At 34.4% G+C, this 19,089-nt stretch overlaps 1 long non-coding RNA gene across 1 annotated transcript in view; it reads right to left on the minus strand.

Moving 5' to 3' along the window:
* The window catches only part of LOC123384422, a 37,744-nt gene extending 18,687 nt beyond the window's left edge, over positions 1-19,057 (minus strand). The window contains exons 1-4 of the long non-coding RNA XR_006595482.1: positions 15,810-19,057; positions 7,169-7,274; positions 5,862-6,079; positions 5,282-5,341 (exon numbers count right to left, since the gene is read on the minus strand). This is a non-coding gene — a long non-coding RNA (uncharacterized LOC123384422). The remainder of the gene's footprint in view (positions 1-5,281; positions 5,342-5,861; positions 6,080-7,168; positions 7,275-15,809) is intronic.
* Between the last annotated feature and the right edge of the window lie 32 nt (positions 19,058-19,089).

Raw genomic sequence — 19,089 nt, forward strand, 5'->3', positions numbered from 1 at the left:
CAGGCTAGAAGGATTACTGAAGAGAGGAGAGGTAGAGAACTTCCAGAGAAAAAATCATTTGTGTCCCAATCACATTTTGTCCTAGAGCAAAATTATGTCTTTACTTGTTTTTGGCAGATAATCAACATTATCCACTAACTTTTGTTGCTATCAGTGCAGCAGGTGAGCAGATGGAAAGCGGGAATGATTTGATGGATGTGGAGTTCAGGAAGAACAGGCAGCTGCTCTGAGCCATACTCACACCAGGTGAGGACTTGAGGGGAGATAACAATGACTGCACAGGGTTTTCTTTCTTGGCAAAAACCGTTATTTGGCATGGAAGAAGCAATTTCAATATGCTGGTTGATGACTCTACAATGGAGACACATACTTATTACAGAGGCAAGTGTTATCCAATAGACTTCCAGGAGTCTTGATATAGATTTCTCAATAGACACATGTGTGCAGGAAATTTTTACGTCTTATGTTTGCATGAGAAATCCTCAGTTATCTTCCTTGGAATCACTGTGACAATTTTAGGATGTAGATGATTAAAAAAATTATTTTAGCTGATAAGATTTTAGTTTCTCTGAATTTTCTATTTGTGGTGCTAAGTTTCAACATATGAGAATCAAGCTAAGTTTTACCATTGCTTTCTTGTGATCAAGGCTGAATTATGACTGCTCTTCAGTATTATTTTTATTATACATTGTAAACAACTTTAGGAAAGCTATATTTAAAAATAATAAATGGTTTCTTTTTTTGTGGAATATTTAAAAAGGTAAAGGTATATGAAAAAATGTAAACAAAAGCTTTCTTCACAGATAAGGCAGTCCAAGTCAGAGTCTTACATTATAGTCTCAGAATCTCAAAGGACTACCCAACAAAAGTAAGGAATTTGTGAGTAAGCATGAAATTTTAAAATGTTTAAGAAAAATAAAAATAAATATATCATATATGAAATGATGACAGTATTCTGATTTTTATAATTTAAAATATTACATTATTTTTTTAAGTTTATTTATTTTCAGAGTGACAGAAAGAGTGTGAGCAGGGGAGGGGCAGAGAGAGAGAAAGAATCCCAGTCAGGATCTGCATCACCAGCACAGTACCCAACATGGGACTTGAACCACAAAACTGTGAGATCATGACCTGAGCCAAAATCAAGAGTCAGGCTCAGACCTGACTGAGCCACCCAGGTGCCTGTAAAATATTATATTCTTAAATAAAATATTAAACTGATTCAATTTTCCATCTCACCCACTCCAATAAAATCATTCTTTCCAAATCACTAAAGCTTCAGCTTCCCAATTGCATTGATCTACTACTCAGTCCTCTTAACTTCTTACCCAAGGAATTGAGAGACTGCACCCCTCCTCTCTGAAGAGTTAACAAAAAGGTAGGTGGATTTCACAGGTGGAGAGAATGTGAAAACATGGAGAAACAAGGGGCACCTAGGTAGCTCAGTTGGTTAAGCATCTGACTTCGGCTCAGGTCCTGATCTCATGGTTTGTGGGTTCAAGCCCCACATCGGACTCAATGCTGACAGCTCAGAGCCTGGAGCCTGCTTCAAATTCTGTGTCTCCCTTACTCCCTCTCTACCTCTCTCCTGCTTGCGGTCTTACTCTCTCTCAAAAATAAGTAAACATTAAAATTTAAAAAAAAAAACATGGAGTAACAATATACAAGGTGATTAGTTTCCTTTGTTTTTGCTTCCCTGGGTTCCTCTCACAACTTTGGCCTGAGGGCCTTGTGTTGGAGCTGCATGGCAGAACAATGGTGTGGGTAGCTAAATTTTGAAAAGAATATGATCTTCCTTGACAGAGGTATCAGTAAATATGTGCCTTGTGGACCAGAGAGTATGGGGGAAATTTCACGGAAGAGAGATCTGAAGAAGGAGATACTCTGGTTTTGTGTATGCTCCCCCAGAAAACCTTAGACTCACCTCTGAACTGTGTATGTGAGGGATAGACCCTAAGAGGCATAGAAAAAAGGATTCAGAACTGAAATAAGATTTAAACCATGATCCAAGTTTTTGACAAATTTCCGAGTGGAGAATGTGTTGAACAGAGCCAAAATAGTTCAGCAAAGCCTTGACAGCAACCACTTCTTACAGAAGGCAAGACAGAATTTGTAATCTGAAGGTAAATTGGTTGATTATCTGCTAAAACTGGTGAAGAAACCAAAACAAAACAAAATCAACATTTTTTACAAGATTGCAATAGGACCCAGATTGCAAGCAACCTAATATTTGAAATGTCAGGATACAATTCAAAATATCTCAACATACAAAAAACCAGGAAAATGTGACCAATTCTGAAAGCAAAAAACAATCAATAGATGTCAATCTTCAGATGACTAAAAATCTGGAATTACCTCAAAAATATTTAAAGAAGCTATTATAACTATGCTACATGAATTAAAGGTAAATACAAATGAAATTAATGAAAAGATATATGTTATCAGCAGAAATATAAAAACTATAAGGAAAAAGTACAGGGAGGTTCTCAAGAAATTAAAAATAGAATTACCATACTATTCAGCAATCCCATTTCTAGGTATATGTCCAAAAGCATTGACTGACATCAGGAACTCAAAGAAATATTTCTCAATGTTCATTATAGCATTATTCACAATAGCCAAGATTGGAAACAAACCAAATGTCCATCGACAAATGAATGGATAAAGAAAATATGGTATATACTTACAATATAATATTATTCAGCCTTTTAAAAAAGTTTATTCTATCATATGCAACAACAAAGATATACCTGGAAGGCATTATGCTAAGTGAAACAAGCCAGTTACAGAAAAATAAATATGGTATGATTCTACTCATACAAGGTATCCAAAATAGTCAAACTCATGGAAGCACAGAACAAAATGGTAGCTAGGGCCTGGGGTTGGGGGGGGGTGGAGAAAATGGGAAGTTTTTGTTCAACAGATAAGAGGTATCAGTTATACAAGATGAATAAGTTCTAGAGATCTGCTGTATAGTGTAGTGCCAATGGTTAGCAATACTGTATATGGGCTTTATTTGTTAAGAGGTAGAATTCATGTTGGGTATTCTTACCATATTTTTTTTAAAAAGAACTAATTGGAAGTATTAGATAAAAATTACAATAGCTAAAATACAAATTTCACTAGATGATGAATGGAGATTACAAAGGAAAGAAGGACTGATCTTTCAGTAAGATTAACAGAACACATCCAATCAAATGAACAAAGAACAAAAAGATTGAAAAAATGCATAGAACCTAGGAACCTATGGGATAATCTAAAAAGGTTTAAAGTTTATGTCATTGGAGTTCTAGGAAGAGAGGAGAGAGTGGGGCAGAAAGATATATTTGTAGAAATAATGATGGAAGACTTCCCAAGTGTGGTGAGAGACAGCAGCTTGAAGACTAAAGAAGTCCAATTCAAGATACAAATCTCAAAAAGGACAAATTTAAAGAAAATTATGCTTAGACACATCATAATCAAGCCTCTGAAAACCAAAAATAAAGAAAAATGTTTGAAGCACCTAGAGTAAAATAGATTATGCGTAGGGGAATAAGGATTTGAATAACTCTGGATTTCTCATCAGAAACCAAGAGACCAGGAAACAGTTGAATGACATATTTAAATTGCTAAAGAAAAAAAAATATGCCAAGCTAGAATTCTGTATCCATATCCATGTCTATGTCTATATTGCATCTATCTATATCTAAAGGTCTAAAAACATAGACTTCTAATAAAGGTCTAAAAACATAGACCTTTCAGCATCCATATTTTTACCTACCTATATATATCATCTACATCTCTTTCCGTCCTTCAGGAATTAAGTGAAACAACTCCACTATTAAAAAAAATGAAATAATTTGTTAGAAGAACTGCTCTAAAAGAAATATTAAAGGAAATCCTTCATGTAAGTTCTTCAAGTAAGAGCAGAACACAAGGTTAATGTAAGCAATAAATTATATTTTTGGTTATTTGGATATGTGGAGATTCCGTATTTGGAAATTGCAATGTATAATTTATAACAGTAACAAAATACATTAAATACTTAGGTATAAACCTAAGAAAATACATGTAGAACTTATGTGCTATAGAATACAAATCACTAATAAGAAACATTAAAGAAGACTTAAGTACTTGAAATATATATCGTCTTTGTGGATTGGAAGATTATGTATTGTTAGAATATCGATTTTACCACATGAATCTTAACATTCAATCCTAACCAATCAAAATCCAAACCAATCGAAATCCTATTAAGACTTTTTGTTGAGTTTTATATGCTATTTTAAAAATTTATATGGGTGCTCAATGGAACTAGAATATCCCAAACAGTTAAATAGTAAGGCCAAGAATTCATACTACCTAATCAGGATGTATTATAAAGTTATGCTTATCAAGACTGTGTATGAAAGACTCTTAAATAAAAGCTACAGAATACAGTTCCAGGAATACACCTGAAGATATATGGCTAGTTGATTTTCAACAAAGGTGTTTATGCAATCCAATGATATAGAATAATCTGTTTAACAAATGATGTTGTAATAATTAGATATCCATAAACAGCAACAGAAATAACTTCAAACCATGTCACAAAATCTTTTACAAAAATTAACTCAGAATGGATTGTAGACCTAAATCTATAAAACGACTAGAAGAAAACCTCTGAGGAAATCCTTGTGACATCTGATGAGGTAAATATTTCTTAGACCTATTAGATAAAGCACAATCTATTTTTTAAAGATATATAAATTCATTATTATAGGAACTAAAATAGATAAGGAAAAGATTCTTAGAGAAGATAATTGAGAAATTGGATTTAATAAAAGTTAAAATTTTTGTGAGAGAATAAAAAGATAAGATTTGGAGAAAATATTTGCAAAACACATATCAAACAAAGTACTTGTATCCAGAATATGTAAAGACTCTTTAAATCTCATTAATAGGAAAATAAGCAACCCTTTAAAATTAGTTGGCCAAAGATTTGAAGTTACTACGACAGAAAAGATATATAGATGATAAATAAACCCCGCTATTGAATTGGTGAATGGATAAGTGAAGCAGAATAAAACAAAACTGGATCCACCATCTCTGAAATTTCTAGGGGTTCATTAGTTTGGGACATGTCAAGATATTTCCTGTAAGGCCAAAGACAACTTGCTTCATTTGGAATCTCCTAAATTTAAGAAGGTGCATAATGCTTTTGGTTTACTAGGAGAACTTGGTAGAGATTTTATACTTAACCATGGGATGCTACATTACAATATGAATTGAGTTGCGTCTAACAAAGGTAATGTTATCTTACCTTTCAAGCCATGGCGCTGGAAATGCACAGAAACTCTCCATCATCAAGTGGAAGTGCTATCTATAAGATTGATATTGAAAGCATATGTAAATTGCAAAAACAAGTGACTTTGACTCCCATGCCTTCTAGTTCTGATACCTTGCCCATTCTCTCTGCAGTACAATCTCAAAGAGATCTCCCTATAAACCATTGATGGAGTTGGGGAAAATCAAAACAAAACAGAATGAGACCCAGACAACAGATAGTTCTGCACAATATGCTGGCATGATCTGAAAGTGGCCCTACAGCACTATAGCATCACTCATGGAAGGACCTGAAGAATAGTGGCTAAGGACTTAGGAGAAATGAGATTTAAAATTGATGATAAGAAGATTTCAGGAAAAAGTATGTGGTTAGACCTTTCAGAATTGCAACAAGGTGTCAAAATATTTCTTTTCATTGTGAATATTCACTAAATGGCAACCACTGTAGAGAAAGTTCTCAGTAATTTGCTGTCAAGATGACCTGTTCTTTGGATATCTGCAGGTTGTTTTCTCAGACATTCCATAGGGATGAGCTCCCAGCATTGAGTTTCACTTACCAATGCTGATCTGGCTACCATATTGCTGAATGAAGAAATGACACCCCTGGAGGATATGCCAGCCACCACAAGAGAGGATGTTTACAATAGACTAAAACTTTCATGGCAGGAGCAGTGACTTCTCTTTCCTGGGAAAGACATTTAGTCTGAATATGGATTTGTCTTCATATCTGCAATGCTTCTTCCGTATACCATTAGTGGACTTATGGGTGACATTCCTAATATAGAACAAACACAACATATCCTCTGATTAAGGAATTCACTAAAAGTGAGTGAACATGGCAATGTGCTTGTATCCATCAAATTTATTATTGTTATAATATCTATTATCTGACCACTGACCTAATAGAACAATGAAATGGCTATTAGAAACTCAGTTATGGTGCTGTGTGACAGCATCTGTCAGGTTGAGCATTCTAGATCGTAAAATGTTCTGAATTTGTGATCAGTATATGGTATCATTTCTCTCATAGCAGGCTGCTTACATTTAGGAGTCAAGGTGTGGAAATGGAAGTGATTTTGGTTGCTGTAACTATAATAATTTACTGCAAAATGTTTGTTTCCCATCCCTGCAAATTTAGGTTTTTCTGGTTCCCAAAGAAGGAATGCTTCCAACCAGGAAACTCAACACAAATTCCATTGAATTGGAAGATTGCTTACACCTTGGCTACTTTAGAACCAACAGGCTCATAAAAGATTTAATGTACTGGCTGGTATGACAGATCTTGATTATCCAGGGGAGATAGGATTGCTAATAACAAATGAGGTCAAGGATGACTATGGCTGGAACTAGTGATGGTTCCTAGTACTCCCAAATGCATTGATAAACTTAAATAAGCAACTAAAGCAGTTGCATACAGGCAAGACTGCTAATGGCACATATTCTTCAGAAATTATAAGTTGGGTCACCTCCTCTCTTTCTGCCAGAAAAATAACAATGACCAGTTGAAGTATTGGCTGAGGGCCAAAAGTATGTTGAAAGGTGGGGAAAAGGAAGTTATAAATATGAACTCTGGTCAGAATATAAGTTAAAGAAGTGAAGACCGTAGTAGTTATACACTTTTTCTTCTATGCTTTGAGATACCTATCTCTATCTCTATCTCTATCTCTATCTCTGTCTCTATTAAACAATCATTTTCCTTTCTTCCATTTCCCTACAATTTAGCAAAAAGTGTGTTAATGGGTAACTATGTTTCAGGATTTAAATTAGAAGATATCAGTTGGAGGTTGTGATATGACAGATATGAAAAATCACAAGGGGACAGATAAAATGACACAAGGGTTTTGTGTCTTCCCATTTGAATTACCTGTTGGCAAGTTGCTATCACCAGTGCTTCCTTCTAAGGTTGCAGAGGAGAAGACGGTAAGTACATTTCTTAACATCCATTTTTCTGTACAGTTCCAGGATAGACTCTGCCAAAAAAAGTACTTGAGTTATATATTGAAGGTGGAAAAGAAATCTTCTTCTTCCAAAGTCAACTGCAGACAGATGTCTGGGCAATGTGACATGGCTTATGGTTTCCCCAAGAGCTCCTGAGAATCATCTACCTCACTGTTTACAATAAAACAGATGATGGGAAGTTATGAGATTTCTCCTTTTCCCTGCAAACCTCTCAGGTGAACCTACCTTAATGCTATATGTTGAGTTCTTTTGACCTCAATGGCAGTTTCCCTGACCTTCAGTAATGATTTAATGGCTTCCTTGACTTGACTTTTGCATACCCAACTCTTCCTGTTAGCCCCTAATTTCTATAGTAAACTACATTCCCATATTACATAAGATGGTCTATGGGTTTGTTGTCATTTTCTTTGTGTCTTTGTTTGTCCCCTCTGTCCCCAACCAAAATCTGGTTCAAAATTCTGTGACAGAGTTTGTCAGAGCATGTCATTTAACATGGAGCCAATTAATTCTAAGGTGGTGAGTGTGCGCAAATCCCTACCAGTTTAATCAATACATTTGAAAGAAGTCAAGTTGACTGTTGAAGGTAATTAAAAACAAGCAAGCAAACAAACAAACAAAACCCCAGATCTTTCTCATTCCTTTTTACAGTATCTGTATATTTTTGGAGACTCTGCTTCTCAAAATGCTATTTGGAAATATATTGTTAAAAATCAAAATTCAACCAGTTAAATTTGAAAATCTAACTAGCTTTATTAAATGACTCATGAAATGGAGAGCATTTCATATAGCAAGTAAAGGGGAACACCAAGGAGTTATACAAAATATAAGGTTTTTATAGGAAGGAAGGTGGTGCAAGGGAGTTATTAGCGAAAGAAAAGGATTTTTTTCAGGTCAGATGATTTTCCCTTAGCAGGAAGAGTAGGAGGTTTTATCTTCCTTTATAGAGGGGGTAGAGAAGGGTTCATGTGACAGATTACCTTATTGTTTGATCAGAAAATTCCCAAATGACTGGCTAAGACTTAAATTTCTCAGGAGGGTTGAAACTGCAATTAGATTAGGTCTTACGCCTCAATTTGATGACTTGGCTACGTGATGCCATTTTGGGTCTGTGGGTTCCTTTTTAACAATATGAGCATTTGCAGCTGGATCAAAGCAAGTCACCTGTTTAGATAAGGTAGAATATGGATGTTTGTTTATGTAAGTGTCTTGTTTGAATAGGGGAGTTGTGGTTGATACTGATAATTATTGACACTAATAATTATAGAATTTCTGCACATACTTTGTTTAAACTAAATAATTTTGTAGATAAAAATAAATGGGCGACCAAGGCAAAACCTATAACTCTTTGCCACTTATTTTATATATTTGTAAAATCAGGGTAAAAATAGCAACTGATGTTGTGAGAACGTAATGCTAAAATACTTACAGATTACACAATGCCTGTTATAAATAAGTCATGCTTAAAATATTTTTTAATGTTTATTTTTGAGAGAGAGAGAGAGAGAAAGAGAGGTAGAGAGATAGAGTGCAAGTAGGGTAGGTGCAGAGAGAGACACACACAAAATCCAAAGCAGGCTCCAGGCTCTGAGCTGTCAGCACAGACGTGGGGCTTGAATTCACTGACCACAAGATCATGACCTGAGGTGAAGTCGTATGCTTAACTGACAGCCACCCAGGCACCCCAAATAAGTCATACTTTCTAGCTTACCAGGAAGCATCAGAATTATAGGGACTGAGTTCATGCCTCTAAGCATTTTATGAGAAATTCAATATTGACATGCTTTTTTGACTATCTAGAGTCAAATCTAGGAAAAAAAATCTTGTATTTGTATTGACTTCACCTATTTTACTTATGTCACATATTTAAGTTCTTTATCATTAGATTATTGAAATAAAGACTCCTTCTGAGCCTACTAATGCTAGTGTTTGTCTCGTATTCCTCTCAGTCAGGGCCAAAGTTCCTGGAATGCTACAATTGCTTATGATCCTCTCCTAACATAATTGGTGTCTATCATAATTTGATTTAAGTGTTTGCATTGGCTGGTAGAAATTCAAAAAACCAAATGGTTTGTTTTGTGGGGAAAAAGCAGATGTGAAATAATCCTCAAAATATGCAACATGATGCTTTTTGTTAATGCAGCATAAAGATAATTATGAAAAATATTTTTAAAGACCTACTTATTTCTTGGAATCTTATAAAAATGATATTTACTTTATTTAGAAGTAAAAATCCACTAAACTAAAATTACATTTCAGCATATGCTAATACCAACTCAACACAAATATAGGGTTCAAAAATATATTTTGATTACCATAATATAGACTACATTAGGAATTCATTGGCTATTGAACTCTATTTTATATGTGGTTTGCTTGTATCAAAAGCTCACCCAGTCTCACCCAGTTTTTAAATTTTTTTTAATGTTTATTTATTTTTGGGATAGAAAGAAAGAGCGTGACTAGGGGAGGGAAGAGAGAGAGGGAGACACAGAATCGAAAGCAAGTTCCAGGTTCCCAGCTGTCAGCACAGAGCCCCACGAGGGGGTTGGACACACAAACTGCAAGATCATGACGCCGAAGTCAGATGCTCAACCAACTAAGCCACCAGCGTGCTCCAAACATTAATTCTTTAAGGTGTAATATGGCCTAAAATTTTTTTAAGAAGCTTAATGTAATTCAGTGTTTAAGAAGACAGCCTTTATCAGTGAGGCTTTTGCTCCAGTGTTTGCCTCTGCTTTTTCTGGTCAAATGACTCTCCATTATGCCTTCCCTCCCCAAAACAACCACTGATCCTCTTGGAAAATTCCGAAACTCTGAACTTTTCTACATAGGAGGCGGCTAACTCAGATCTTGGGAACCACATGAGATTTTTGGTTTGGTTTTATAACCTTCCCAAATCTTGCCCAATCTGATTGCATCATGTTTTCATTTCTTCCCAATGTTCAGAGCCCCACCAAAAAGATCCTGTCATTCCAATCACTTTGACCCTTGTAATCTGCTATGGACTGAATGTTTGTGTCCCCCTGAAATTTAAAATTAGTATATCAAAAACCTTAATTCTAATTGTTTTATAAAATATGGGTAATAAAGTACCTTTCTGTGAAGAAAACTTTTCAAATTATTGATTCTTTTCCTTGGTTTTAATCTTAAATGGAGAATTACTAGGCTTTCGGGTATGACGTTTATTATATATTACTAAATTTGTATTCAGAAAATTTCTACCAATTTGTACACATAAAACATTGAGATTGACATTTAAAAATCTTTGTTAATTTGCTATTTGAAACAACTATTTCGCTATTTTTTAAATTTTATTTTTCTGTAATTACATGTGATAAATGCTAATAAACATTTATTTTTCAGCATATTTTCTAAATGTACTTTACACTAGTCTCTCCATGTCTTCCCACAAAAAAACTTTCATAAAATTTAATTGTAATTACATTAAACTTACAAATGGGTTTAGAAATAACTGATAAATTTATTATAATATCTATTTATTCAAGTTCTCATTGAGCAGTTTATATTTGTATGCCTAAAAGAGTCTGCATATTTCTGTGTTTGCTCATGTGTGTGCATTGTATTTTTTTATTCATGATGCCATTCCACCCCGGTTTTATAAATCATTTAAGATATTTTACATAGTTTCAAAAAAGATGAAAAAAATATCTTAAAGTAGAACTTATCGAAGTTACAAGTTCCAGTCTAAAGAACCATGTGTACAATGTGTCACCTGTCTTTATGACACTCAATATTTCTTAATACGATGCAGTTCTTAAGAAGAACCACAGGTCTAAAATGGAATCACTTAGGTTAAGATCCCAAGTCAATAAACCAAGATTAATACCTAACCTAACTGCAATTTCAACCCCACAGGAATGTAATCTTTAACCAGTCAACATGGAAATTTCTTGGTCAGCCCTAGAAAATTTCCTGATAGACCCCTACCATTCCCCTTAGGAGGGTGACCTTGCCTAAAACAACGGATTCTTTGTTAATAATTTCCTTTTTTCCATGACCTCTCTACCTTTAAAAATCTTTTCTTTCCTGTAGCCATTTGGAGCGCTCCTCTATTTACTAGAAGGGATATGTCCAATTCATGAATTAATAAAGTCAACTTTACTCATTTGTTGTTGTTGAACACAGTACAGTAGAGTCAGTGAAGATTCATGCCTTAGATTATTCAGGAGAATTGTAAACCCACCCCTGCTGTGCATTGTTCTGTAATTTTTAGACAAATATTTGAATTCTCTAAGGCTTTTCCTCAATTATAACACGGGAATAATAAAAGTCATAAAACTGTTATTAAGGTATTATAAATCTTGCATGAAGATTAAATGAAATCAATAATGTAAAATGTTAGAGAAGGAACAATCAATAGAATTTAGCTATTAATATTATTATTGGTCTATTTCTCTAAATGTATCCCTTGTCTCTACATTTTTCTATTAGAACATGAACCTCCATCTCTGACTTTCAGATGCCACCACTTAATCCTACTTAATAATTACAAAGCTTTTTACCCCTCAGAGTGAAGTGAAGCTTTTATTTCTTGGCTCAGTCAAGGGGCTATCCTTTGGATAAAACGAGTGTAATGAATTTTGGACATTTGCTGAAGACAGATTATAATTTATACTTTATACCTGAATGTGCATAGAGGAAGTTATAAGGAACATGATTTATAATGTTCAGAAGATTAAAATATTTCAGTTTTCAGAGAAAACCAAAGTATTGTTAGGGTGGAAGCCAGACACTTTTTGCGGGGGGGGGGGGAGGTGTCATAATGTGAAGACAGCATGTAATTTGACAAACAATATCCTCAACAACATCCGTTCATTCTGCAGCACAGCAACAGGTTTCTTAAAACTGCTTCCTAGAAATTCCATCCCTGTAGACCGATATGATGACAAAGGGAAAATCAATAAAAGTAATTCTAAAAGAACCACAAAACATGTGGTTCAAAAAAGTACTTAGTTCCTTGCTGATATGACTTAATTCAGAGTAGTCCTGTCTTCTTTTCCTTGTGGTTTCCAAAATTTTCCGTTGAAGTTGTATCTACATTATTATTATATGTGTATTTTTTAAGTGCCAGTAAAACTAGAATGCATAAAGGGGATGTCCCTGCCCTTGAGAAATTCACAATCTGGTAGGGAAGTCAGATCTGTGAAGAGGTGATCCTGACACAATGCCTTAAAAGCTGTCAGTTATTAACACCGTAGGAGGCTCACAAAGGAGGGAACAGCTTTTGCCCTGTGGTGCAAATGGATAAGATTTCACAAAGGAGGTGACTACTGAGTTTCAGTCTCCAAAGATGAGTAAGAGTTTAACAGACAGAGAAAAAAGTAGGCTTCTTCGCATATAGCGGCATTTCACTTAATCATCTGGAAAAAATTCCCATAGATTTTTCTTAGAACCTGTAAGCATTATATGAAGTTAGTGATATGACACAGATAGTAGCTATAAAATTTGACTTGCACCTAGAAAATAGAGAAGCAAAATTAAGGTGCCATATAGCTTTGGTACAGGTAATCAAAACAAATCTATGAAGATATTTCATTTGAATATAACCTTTAGATGCTCAATATTAATATTAAAATTTTTTGAAATGTAATATCTATATAGAAACATGCATATATCCTAATAGGACTTGACAAATTTTCACTAACTAAACACATTCGTGTAATCAGCACTCAGATTAAGACACAGAATATTATCAGCATTTCTGAAATATATCCAGAATCCTTCTCATTACACCTTAAAGTCACTATGCAATTCTTCAAGGGGACCATTATCCAGGCTTCTAGCACAGGTTGTTTTCACATTTATTATTTCATTTGACATGAAGGAAATCGAAGAAGATATATGTATTCTTGTGTGTGGCTTCTTACATTCAACATTTGGGTCTTGAAATTGATTTATATTATTAAGTAAGGTAGTGGATGGTTTATTCTCATCACTGTATTATACTTATTCTATAATTTATTCACCATTTCCACTCTCTATAGGAATTTATTAGTTTTAAATTTGGGGTTATTCTGAGTAGTGCTGTTAGAACATTTAGTACTTATTTCCTGATTAACATATGTATGTGTGTTTGTTAGAAATACAGTTAGAAACGTATTGCTGCATCATGAGGTGTGCATATAGTCACATTCATTTAACTTTTTGCTTCAGGTTTAAGCTCCATTTGTGGAACTGGAAGTAATAAGAGTTTGGACAGACATGGCCAGAAGATCAGTATTGACCAACACTTCACTCTCCACCTCTGATTGTCTTACTAAATGAAGTAACTATTTCCCTATATTGGATTGTTTCCCAAGGAACTACTTAGCCTACACAAAATTAATCTTCTGACTAATTCATTTTACAAATGTGGTATACAGTATCAGATGGACCCAAACAGGATAAGCCAATTTCTCCTCTTCCAGTCTGCCACTACACCAAAAACTATTCTACTTATCCATCTACAATAAATATGAATCCAGACTATATTTCAGTGTGAGTTGGGAAATAAAATGCACAATATCAAAAGTAACATGATAATAGTTTGAACTTAAACAGAAAATGGAGCACCATATTGCTTTCTTGTAAAGTATAATGAAGCATTCTTTTAAAAATGAAGTGATTCATTTGTACATAGATCACAGACGTATTTGCACAAGGACATATTTGTGTAACTGAGTCCTGGAAAAGATTCAGCTTGTGCTTTTTTTAAAAAAGAGAAAAACTAAATGTTTAAAATAACCTCTACAGTCCTATGAAGTTTTATGTAGCCACATTGGTAAATAACCAGCAAGGTGGTATAAAAGACTAAATGAAAGGTAAGGGAAGGTTAGGGCCAAATAAAGCAGAAGGTGGGAAGATGGGTAAACTGGAAAAGTGACATAGAGTCTTAGAAAAATAGTGTGTCATTAGAATAAATAATTACTGTTCACCCACTACATTTGAGATTGTGTATTGGTAGATTTTACTAACAAATAAAAGCTACATCTGCTCACAAAAACTGCAAAATCAGTTGGGGAAAAAGCCATTTCAATAAATGGCTTGGACACAAAACAACATGTGATGTGCTTTACATAAGAGGGACAAAGGGCACGTATGCACGATAGGTGACAAGTAAATGTGGGAACGTCCCCCAAAGTTGTTTACAACAACTTTGTAGGAAAATGTGTAAAACGCTGATGGAAACTGTCATGAACAGCTGAAACTTAAAGTTGAATGGGTGAGAAGTTTATCATTAGTCCACAGGACAAGAAATCCTCCTGGTTTAGACTAAGGAGAATGTTGTGAGATTTAAAAATATTTCTAAGTGTAAATCTGAAATTCAGTCTTCAAGCTTAACCCTCCCTCCTGGGTTAAGTACACTGAAAAGGGTAGAGTATACTGAAAACCTGAGGCCTGTGGTGGAGAAACTGAGGCAAGTGTCACATTGACCATAAAATAATCAAAAGAAAATGGACAAACCGATAAATTATCCGTGGCTTTTATGTTTTTTTTAAAGTATATGAAGTCAATATTTCTAGAACAGTTGTTTTCAAGGTAAATTGATTAGAGGCTGAACAGGAAGATGATGATGATATGAAAGCAGCAGGAATTATATGTCATGGTAATGAAGTAAGAAAATGATTTTTATGATCACCAATTATTACATTAATGAGGAAATTAATCAAATACGGGAAACATAATTGGAAAACTGATGAGTGAATATGATTGACTGTATTACATGGGTAATAAGTTAAGACACAGAATAGGAGGTTTTTATATGTTTAGTATTAGAATTTTATCCAAATGTCTGCCTTCAGGAAGATAAGGCAAAAAAATGACAGTTGCCATGAACTGAATGGTGATTTTCTGGATAATTTCAAGGTGGATGACTGGTGGCCTAAAATATACTGATAAATGCCACTTTCTTTTATGTTACATAAAATGTTGACTTTTTTATTGTGTTCTAATCAACTTCATCAGAATATAAGTTCTTTGAAAGAAGGGATGGTGAATTATAATGTCTAGGGTCTGGCACAATAGGATCAAAATGTGATCATCTTGCAAGAAAGATAACTCCACTGAAGATGACTTAAGTGAAACTTTGTCATAAGGCCTTGAGGGCATCTCAAAGAATCAAAGGGAAAGAACAAACATTTAGTAATATTTTGCATTTTAGTAATATGCTAGAACCAGGGTCAGGCAAAATTTGAATGTTCTTCCTGTATGTTAACACTGTGTATCTATGTTTAATCTGAACCCTTTCCTCCTTCTTGGCAGAAGAGTTTTCTTGATCTCTCTAGTCCTTCTGGTGAAATGGACTGCTACTGAGTGCCCCTTAGTGTCCATGTTACAGGACCATTCAGTCTGGGAGAGACCAAGTACACCGTTTGCAACACCAATTTGAATTTCCCGGAAGGGACAACTGTATGAATAAATTTGATACAGGTGTCCAATCCTGGACTGAGCAACTGTAGCCAGGAGCACGGCAACAGATGGTTCCAGCATGGTGCCTGCCCAAAGAACAAACATTTATAAAGGAAGGAACAATTGTTCTGAAATACCTTACAGTGGATGTTCTCATTGTGGATGTGTTAAATGAATAAAAAGAAAGTCACATTCAGTTCTCCTCTAGTGATTCATGTATTCCATCCGGCCAGACATTTTTAGTATCCAAGCTGTTTTAAGAACAACATAATTAATAAAAGAGCCAAAGTTATTTAGGATTAAAGGAGACTACTAGAATTTTCTTTTATTCTCAAACCGTACTATTTGACTAGAAGAATTAGATCCTTATGTGTTCAAATCGCACCTCTTCCACTTGTTAATTTTGCATGTTTTAGATGCGATTCTTTTCCTTAATAAGACACATTTCCACATCTATAAAATGGGAATAATAATTAATAATAAGTATTTTACAGTGTTATTGTATATATGAAAGGAGATATTTCCTGAAAAGTGCTTCACATTGGTCTTAGCATATAGCAAACAAGCTTTCAATACTGTACTATTCTTAAAACTTTTATTCTTTTTATTAGACAATTGTATTAGTTTTCTATTAGTGCTGTAACAAATTACCACAAACTTAGTGGCTTCAAAACAACACAAATTCATTATCGTGCAGGAGGTCAGAACTCTGAAACAGGTTTCTCTGAGTTCAAATGGAACTTTCAGGAAAGCCGCAGTACTTCGGGGGGGAAGAATCTGTTTCCTTAAATTTCCCAGCTTCTAGAAGCCAGTCACCTGCATTCCTTGACTCATGACCCCTTCCTCCACCAATAAGACCAGCAGTGTAGCATTACCAACCTCCCTTCCTGACCCAGACACTCCTGCCTTCCTTTTATAAGAAACCTCTTGATTAAATTGGGTCCACCTGGATAACCCCAAGATAATCAACCATCTAAGATTCTTCTTCACTTTTCCTGGGTAAATTAGCATATTCACAAGGATTAAGATGCAGACACATTTGGGGAGCTATTATTTTGCCCACAACAACAATAATGTTCTTTCTTGATAGCAAGGGTCTATTTTATAAAACTTAGTCTATGAAGATGTAAATTGGTTCTAAATAAATTTAGAAATTTATTTCCTAACTAAAGAGACTATAGTAACTGATGAAAAAATACCAATAAAGTCAGATCTATGGAATAAGAAGAATAGAATTATTGATGCTGGCATTAAATTATTATGAAAATATTTCTCATACATATATTCATGAGTATTTTTTGATATTATGTTAACATATACAAAAGAAGTTATAGGTAGGTATATACCATGTTGCTGAAAATATTATTCCAAACAAGGTACTTCTCAGTTACAAGTTGTTCTTTATAATCTACTGATGTATGTAATTTTATTATCAATGACCTATATGCTTAAAGCAGATCAAAATATTTGATCATATATAAACAATAAAAATATATTCTAGACATATTGTGAACACGTATTTTTAATTTTATTTAATTCTGGCAATTGTCTAGAGGATAGGAACAAATCTCCAGCTTCCAGTAATATTTTTCTTTTCTATCGTTGGACATCACATGTAAAGCAATTTTGCTCTTGAGCAAAGAGAACAGAAACTCTTTGGCTGACTCTTTACAGCTGAGACAATCCTACCTAATCACTGTTAAATGCAAAGCAAAATTCAAAAACAAGGTTCTTATTTAAATTGACTAATAAAAACAAAGTACATAGTTCTAAATTGAATTGTTAGTTTGCTCTTTTTTTTTTTCCACTGTTTGTTTTATAAGCGGATTCTAAATGTTCATTCAGACTTTGGACAAATCATTAATTATTACCCAGAGGATGCCTCCTGTTGCAACACAAGTGTCCAGAAGTTAGTCTCTATTGGGCCTCTCAGGTGAGCCAAATTCTGACTGGCTTTAAAGTTTAAGCTTCAAGCTAGTTTGATTTGATTTAATCTTGGATTATTTGAAAGATCATTGATTTTTCTGTGTGACTTTTGTTTTGTTTCCAATTTTGACAGTGCTTTGAGATGGCTTTTCCTCCAAAAGCACTCCATAAAATAAAGTTGTGGTAAAAAAAAAAAAGCCTTGCTTTAAGGTTACCTGGTGATATCCCCACATGACATTTGCTTTAAAAGTATTCTGTGAGAAATAAACAGCCTTTCCAAAAGGAAAATAGCTCTTGAAAAAGGGAAAAAAAAAAACCCTGCTACTGAAGATAAGCAAAAAGGATAATGAATGTTATAATCTCCAAAAATTATGGCTCTATTTATCAAACTTTATATGTCAGATGAAGGGATAGTAGATTAAAAGACCCTACTTGTTTATATGCACCAAGAGGCCAAATTAGGTCCCCACTTTCTTGTGCTAAAACCTGATTAAGCTGTTCTGAACATACTCCTTTCTGAAGGTTAGAGAAGCAAATAAATAGTAGGTGAAAGGGTTATGTCTGATGACCTGACAATTGAAATGAATGAATATACAAACACATCATTTATTAAATCAACTGATATAAAACATGAGAGCCCATTTCGATTAAGAGGCTAAAGAACAGATTTAACTAAGGATTTAATTTCTGAGTAGGCAACTTGATCATCTAATTAACAAAAGATTATAAATCATGCTTTATTAATAATTCAATTCAATCACAACTTTTGTCAGATACAGTGCTAGGCCCTGGGAATAAACTTGTAAAGGAGATGAAGGGGGTCCTTTTTCCCATGAACCATAAAATTCACTGGAGAGAATGAACAATAAACAATTAATTTCAAATATACTGAGTATGAAAGCAGTAGAAAGAGATGCTATGGGACCATATGGCAAAACAGTCTAACCCATTGTTCTTGCTGCATTGCCTTGTAAATTCTTTAGTGGGATCTCCCACCGTCCTGAGGGTACTAAGTAGAATGGTAAATACTTCCTTTCTCCTTCCATTTGTTTCTACATTTCTTTAATTTAACCTCCTTCTCTTACATAAATATCTATATAAAGTATGAGCTCACCTTTCTCTGCTCAGAATGGGCAATAGCAGTCAACACAAACACACACCTTGCCTTCATAGGGTTTAAAATAAACAAGGTTATACAAATATTGAAGAAACAAATAAATGAATGATTGTTAATTGCTATTGATAAGTTTTTTAAATGAGAAGTACAAATTGCTGTGAGAGAGAAAACTAGTCTGGGTTGATATCTGAGAAATTGTTTTGAGGAGTTGATACTTAAATTGAGATTTTTAAGAATAGGAAAAGAACAGGAAGAAAACGGGGTGCGTGGGTGGCTCAGTCGGTTGAGCTTCTGACTCTGGTTTCAGCTCAGGTCATGATCTTACAGTTTTGTGAGTTCTAGCCCCGTGTTGGGCTCTGCACTGCCAGTGTGGA

The sequence above is a fragment of the Felis catus genome, chromosome A1, assembly GCF_018350175.1.
Source record: "Felis catus isolate Fca126 chromosome A1, F.catus_Fca126_mat1.0, whole genome shotgun sequence".
Taxonomy (NCBI): domain Eukaryota; kingdom Metazoa; phylum Chordata; class Mammalia; order Carnivora; family Felidae; genus Felis; species Felis catus.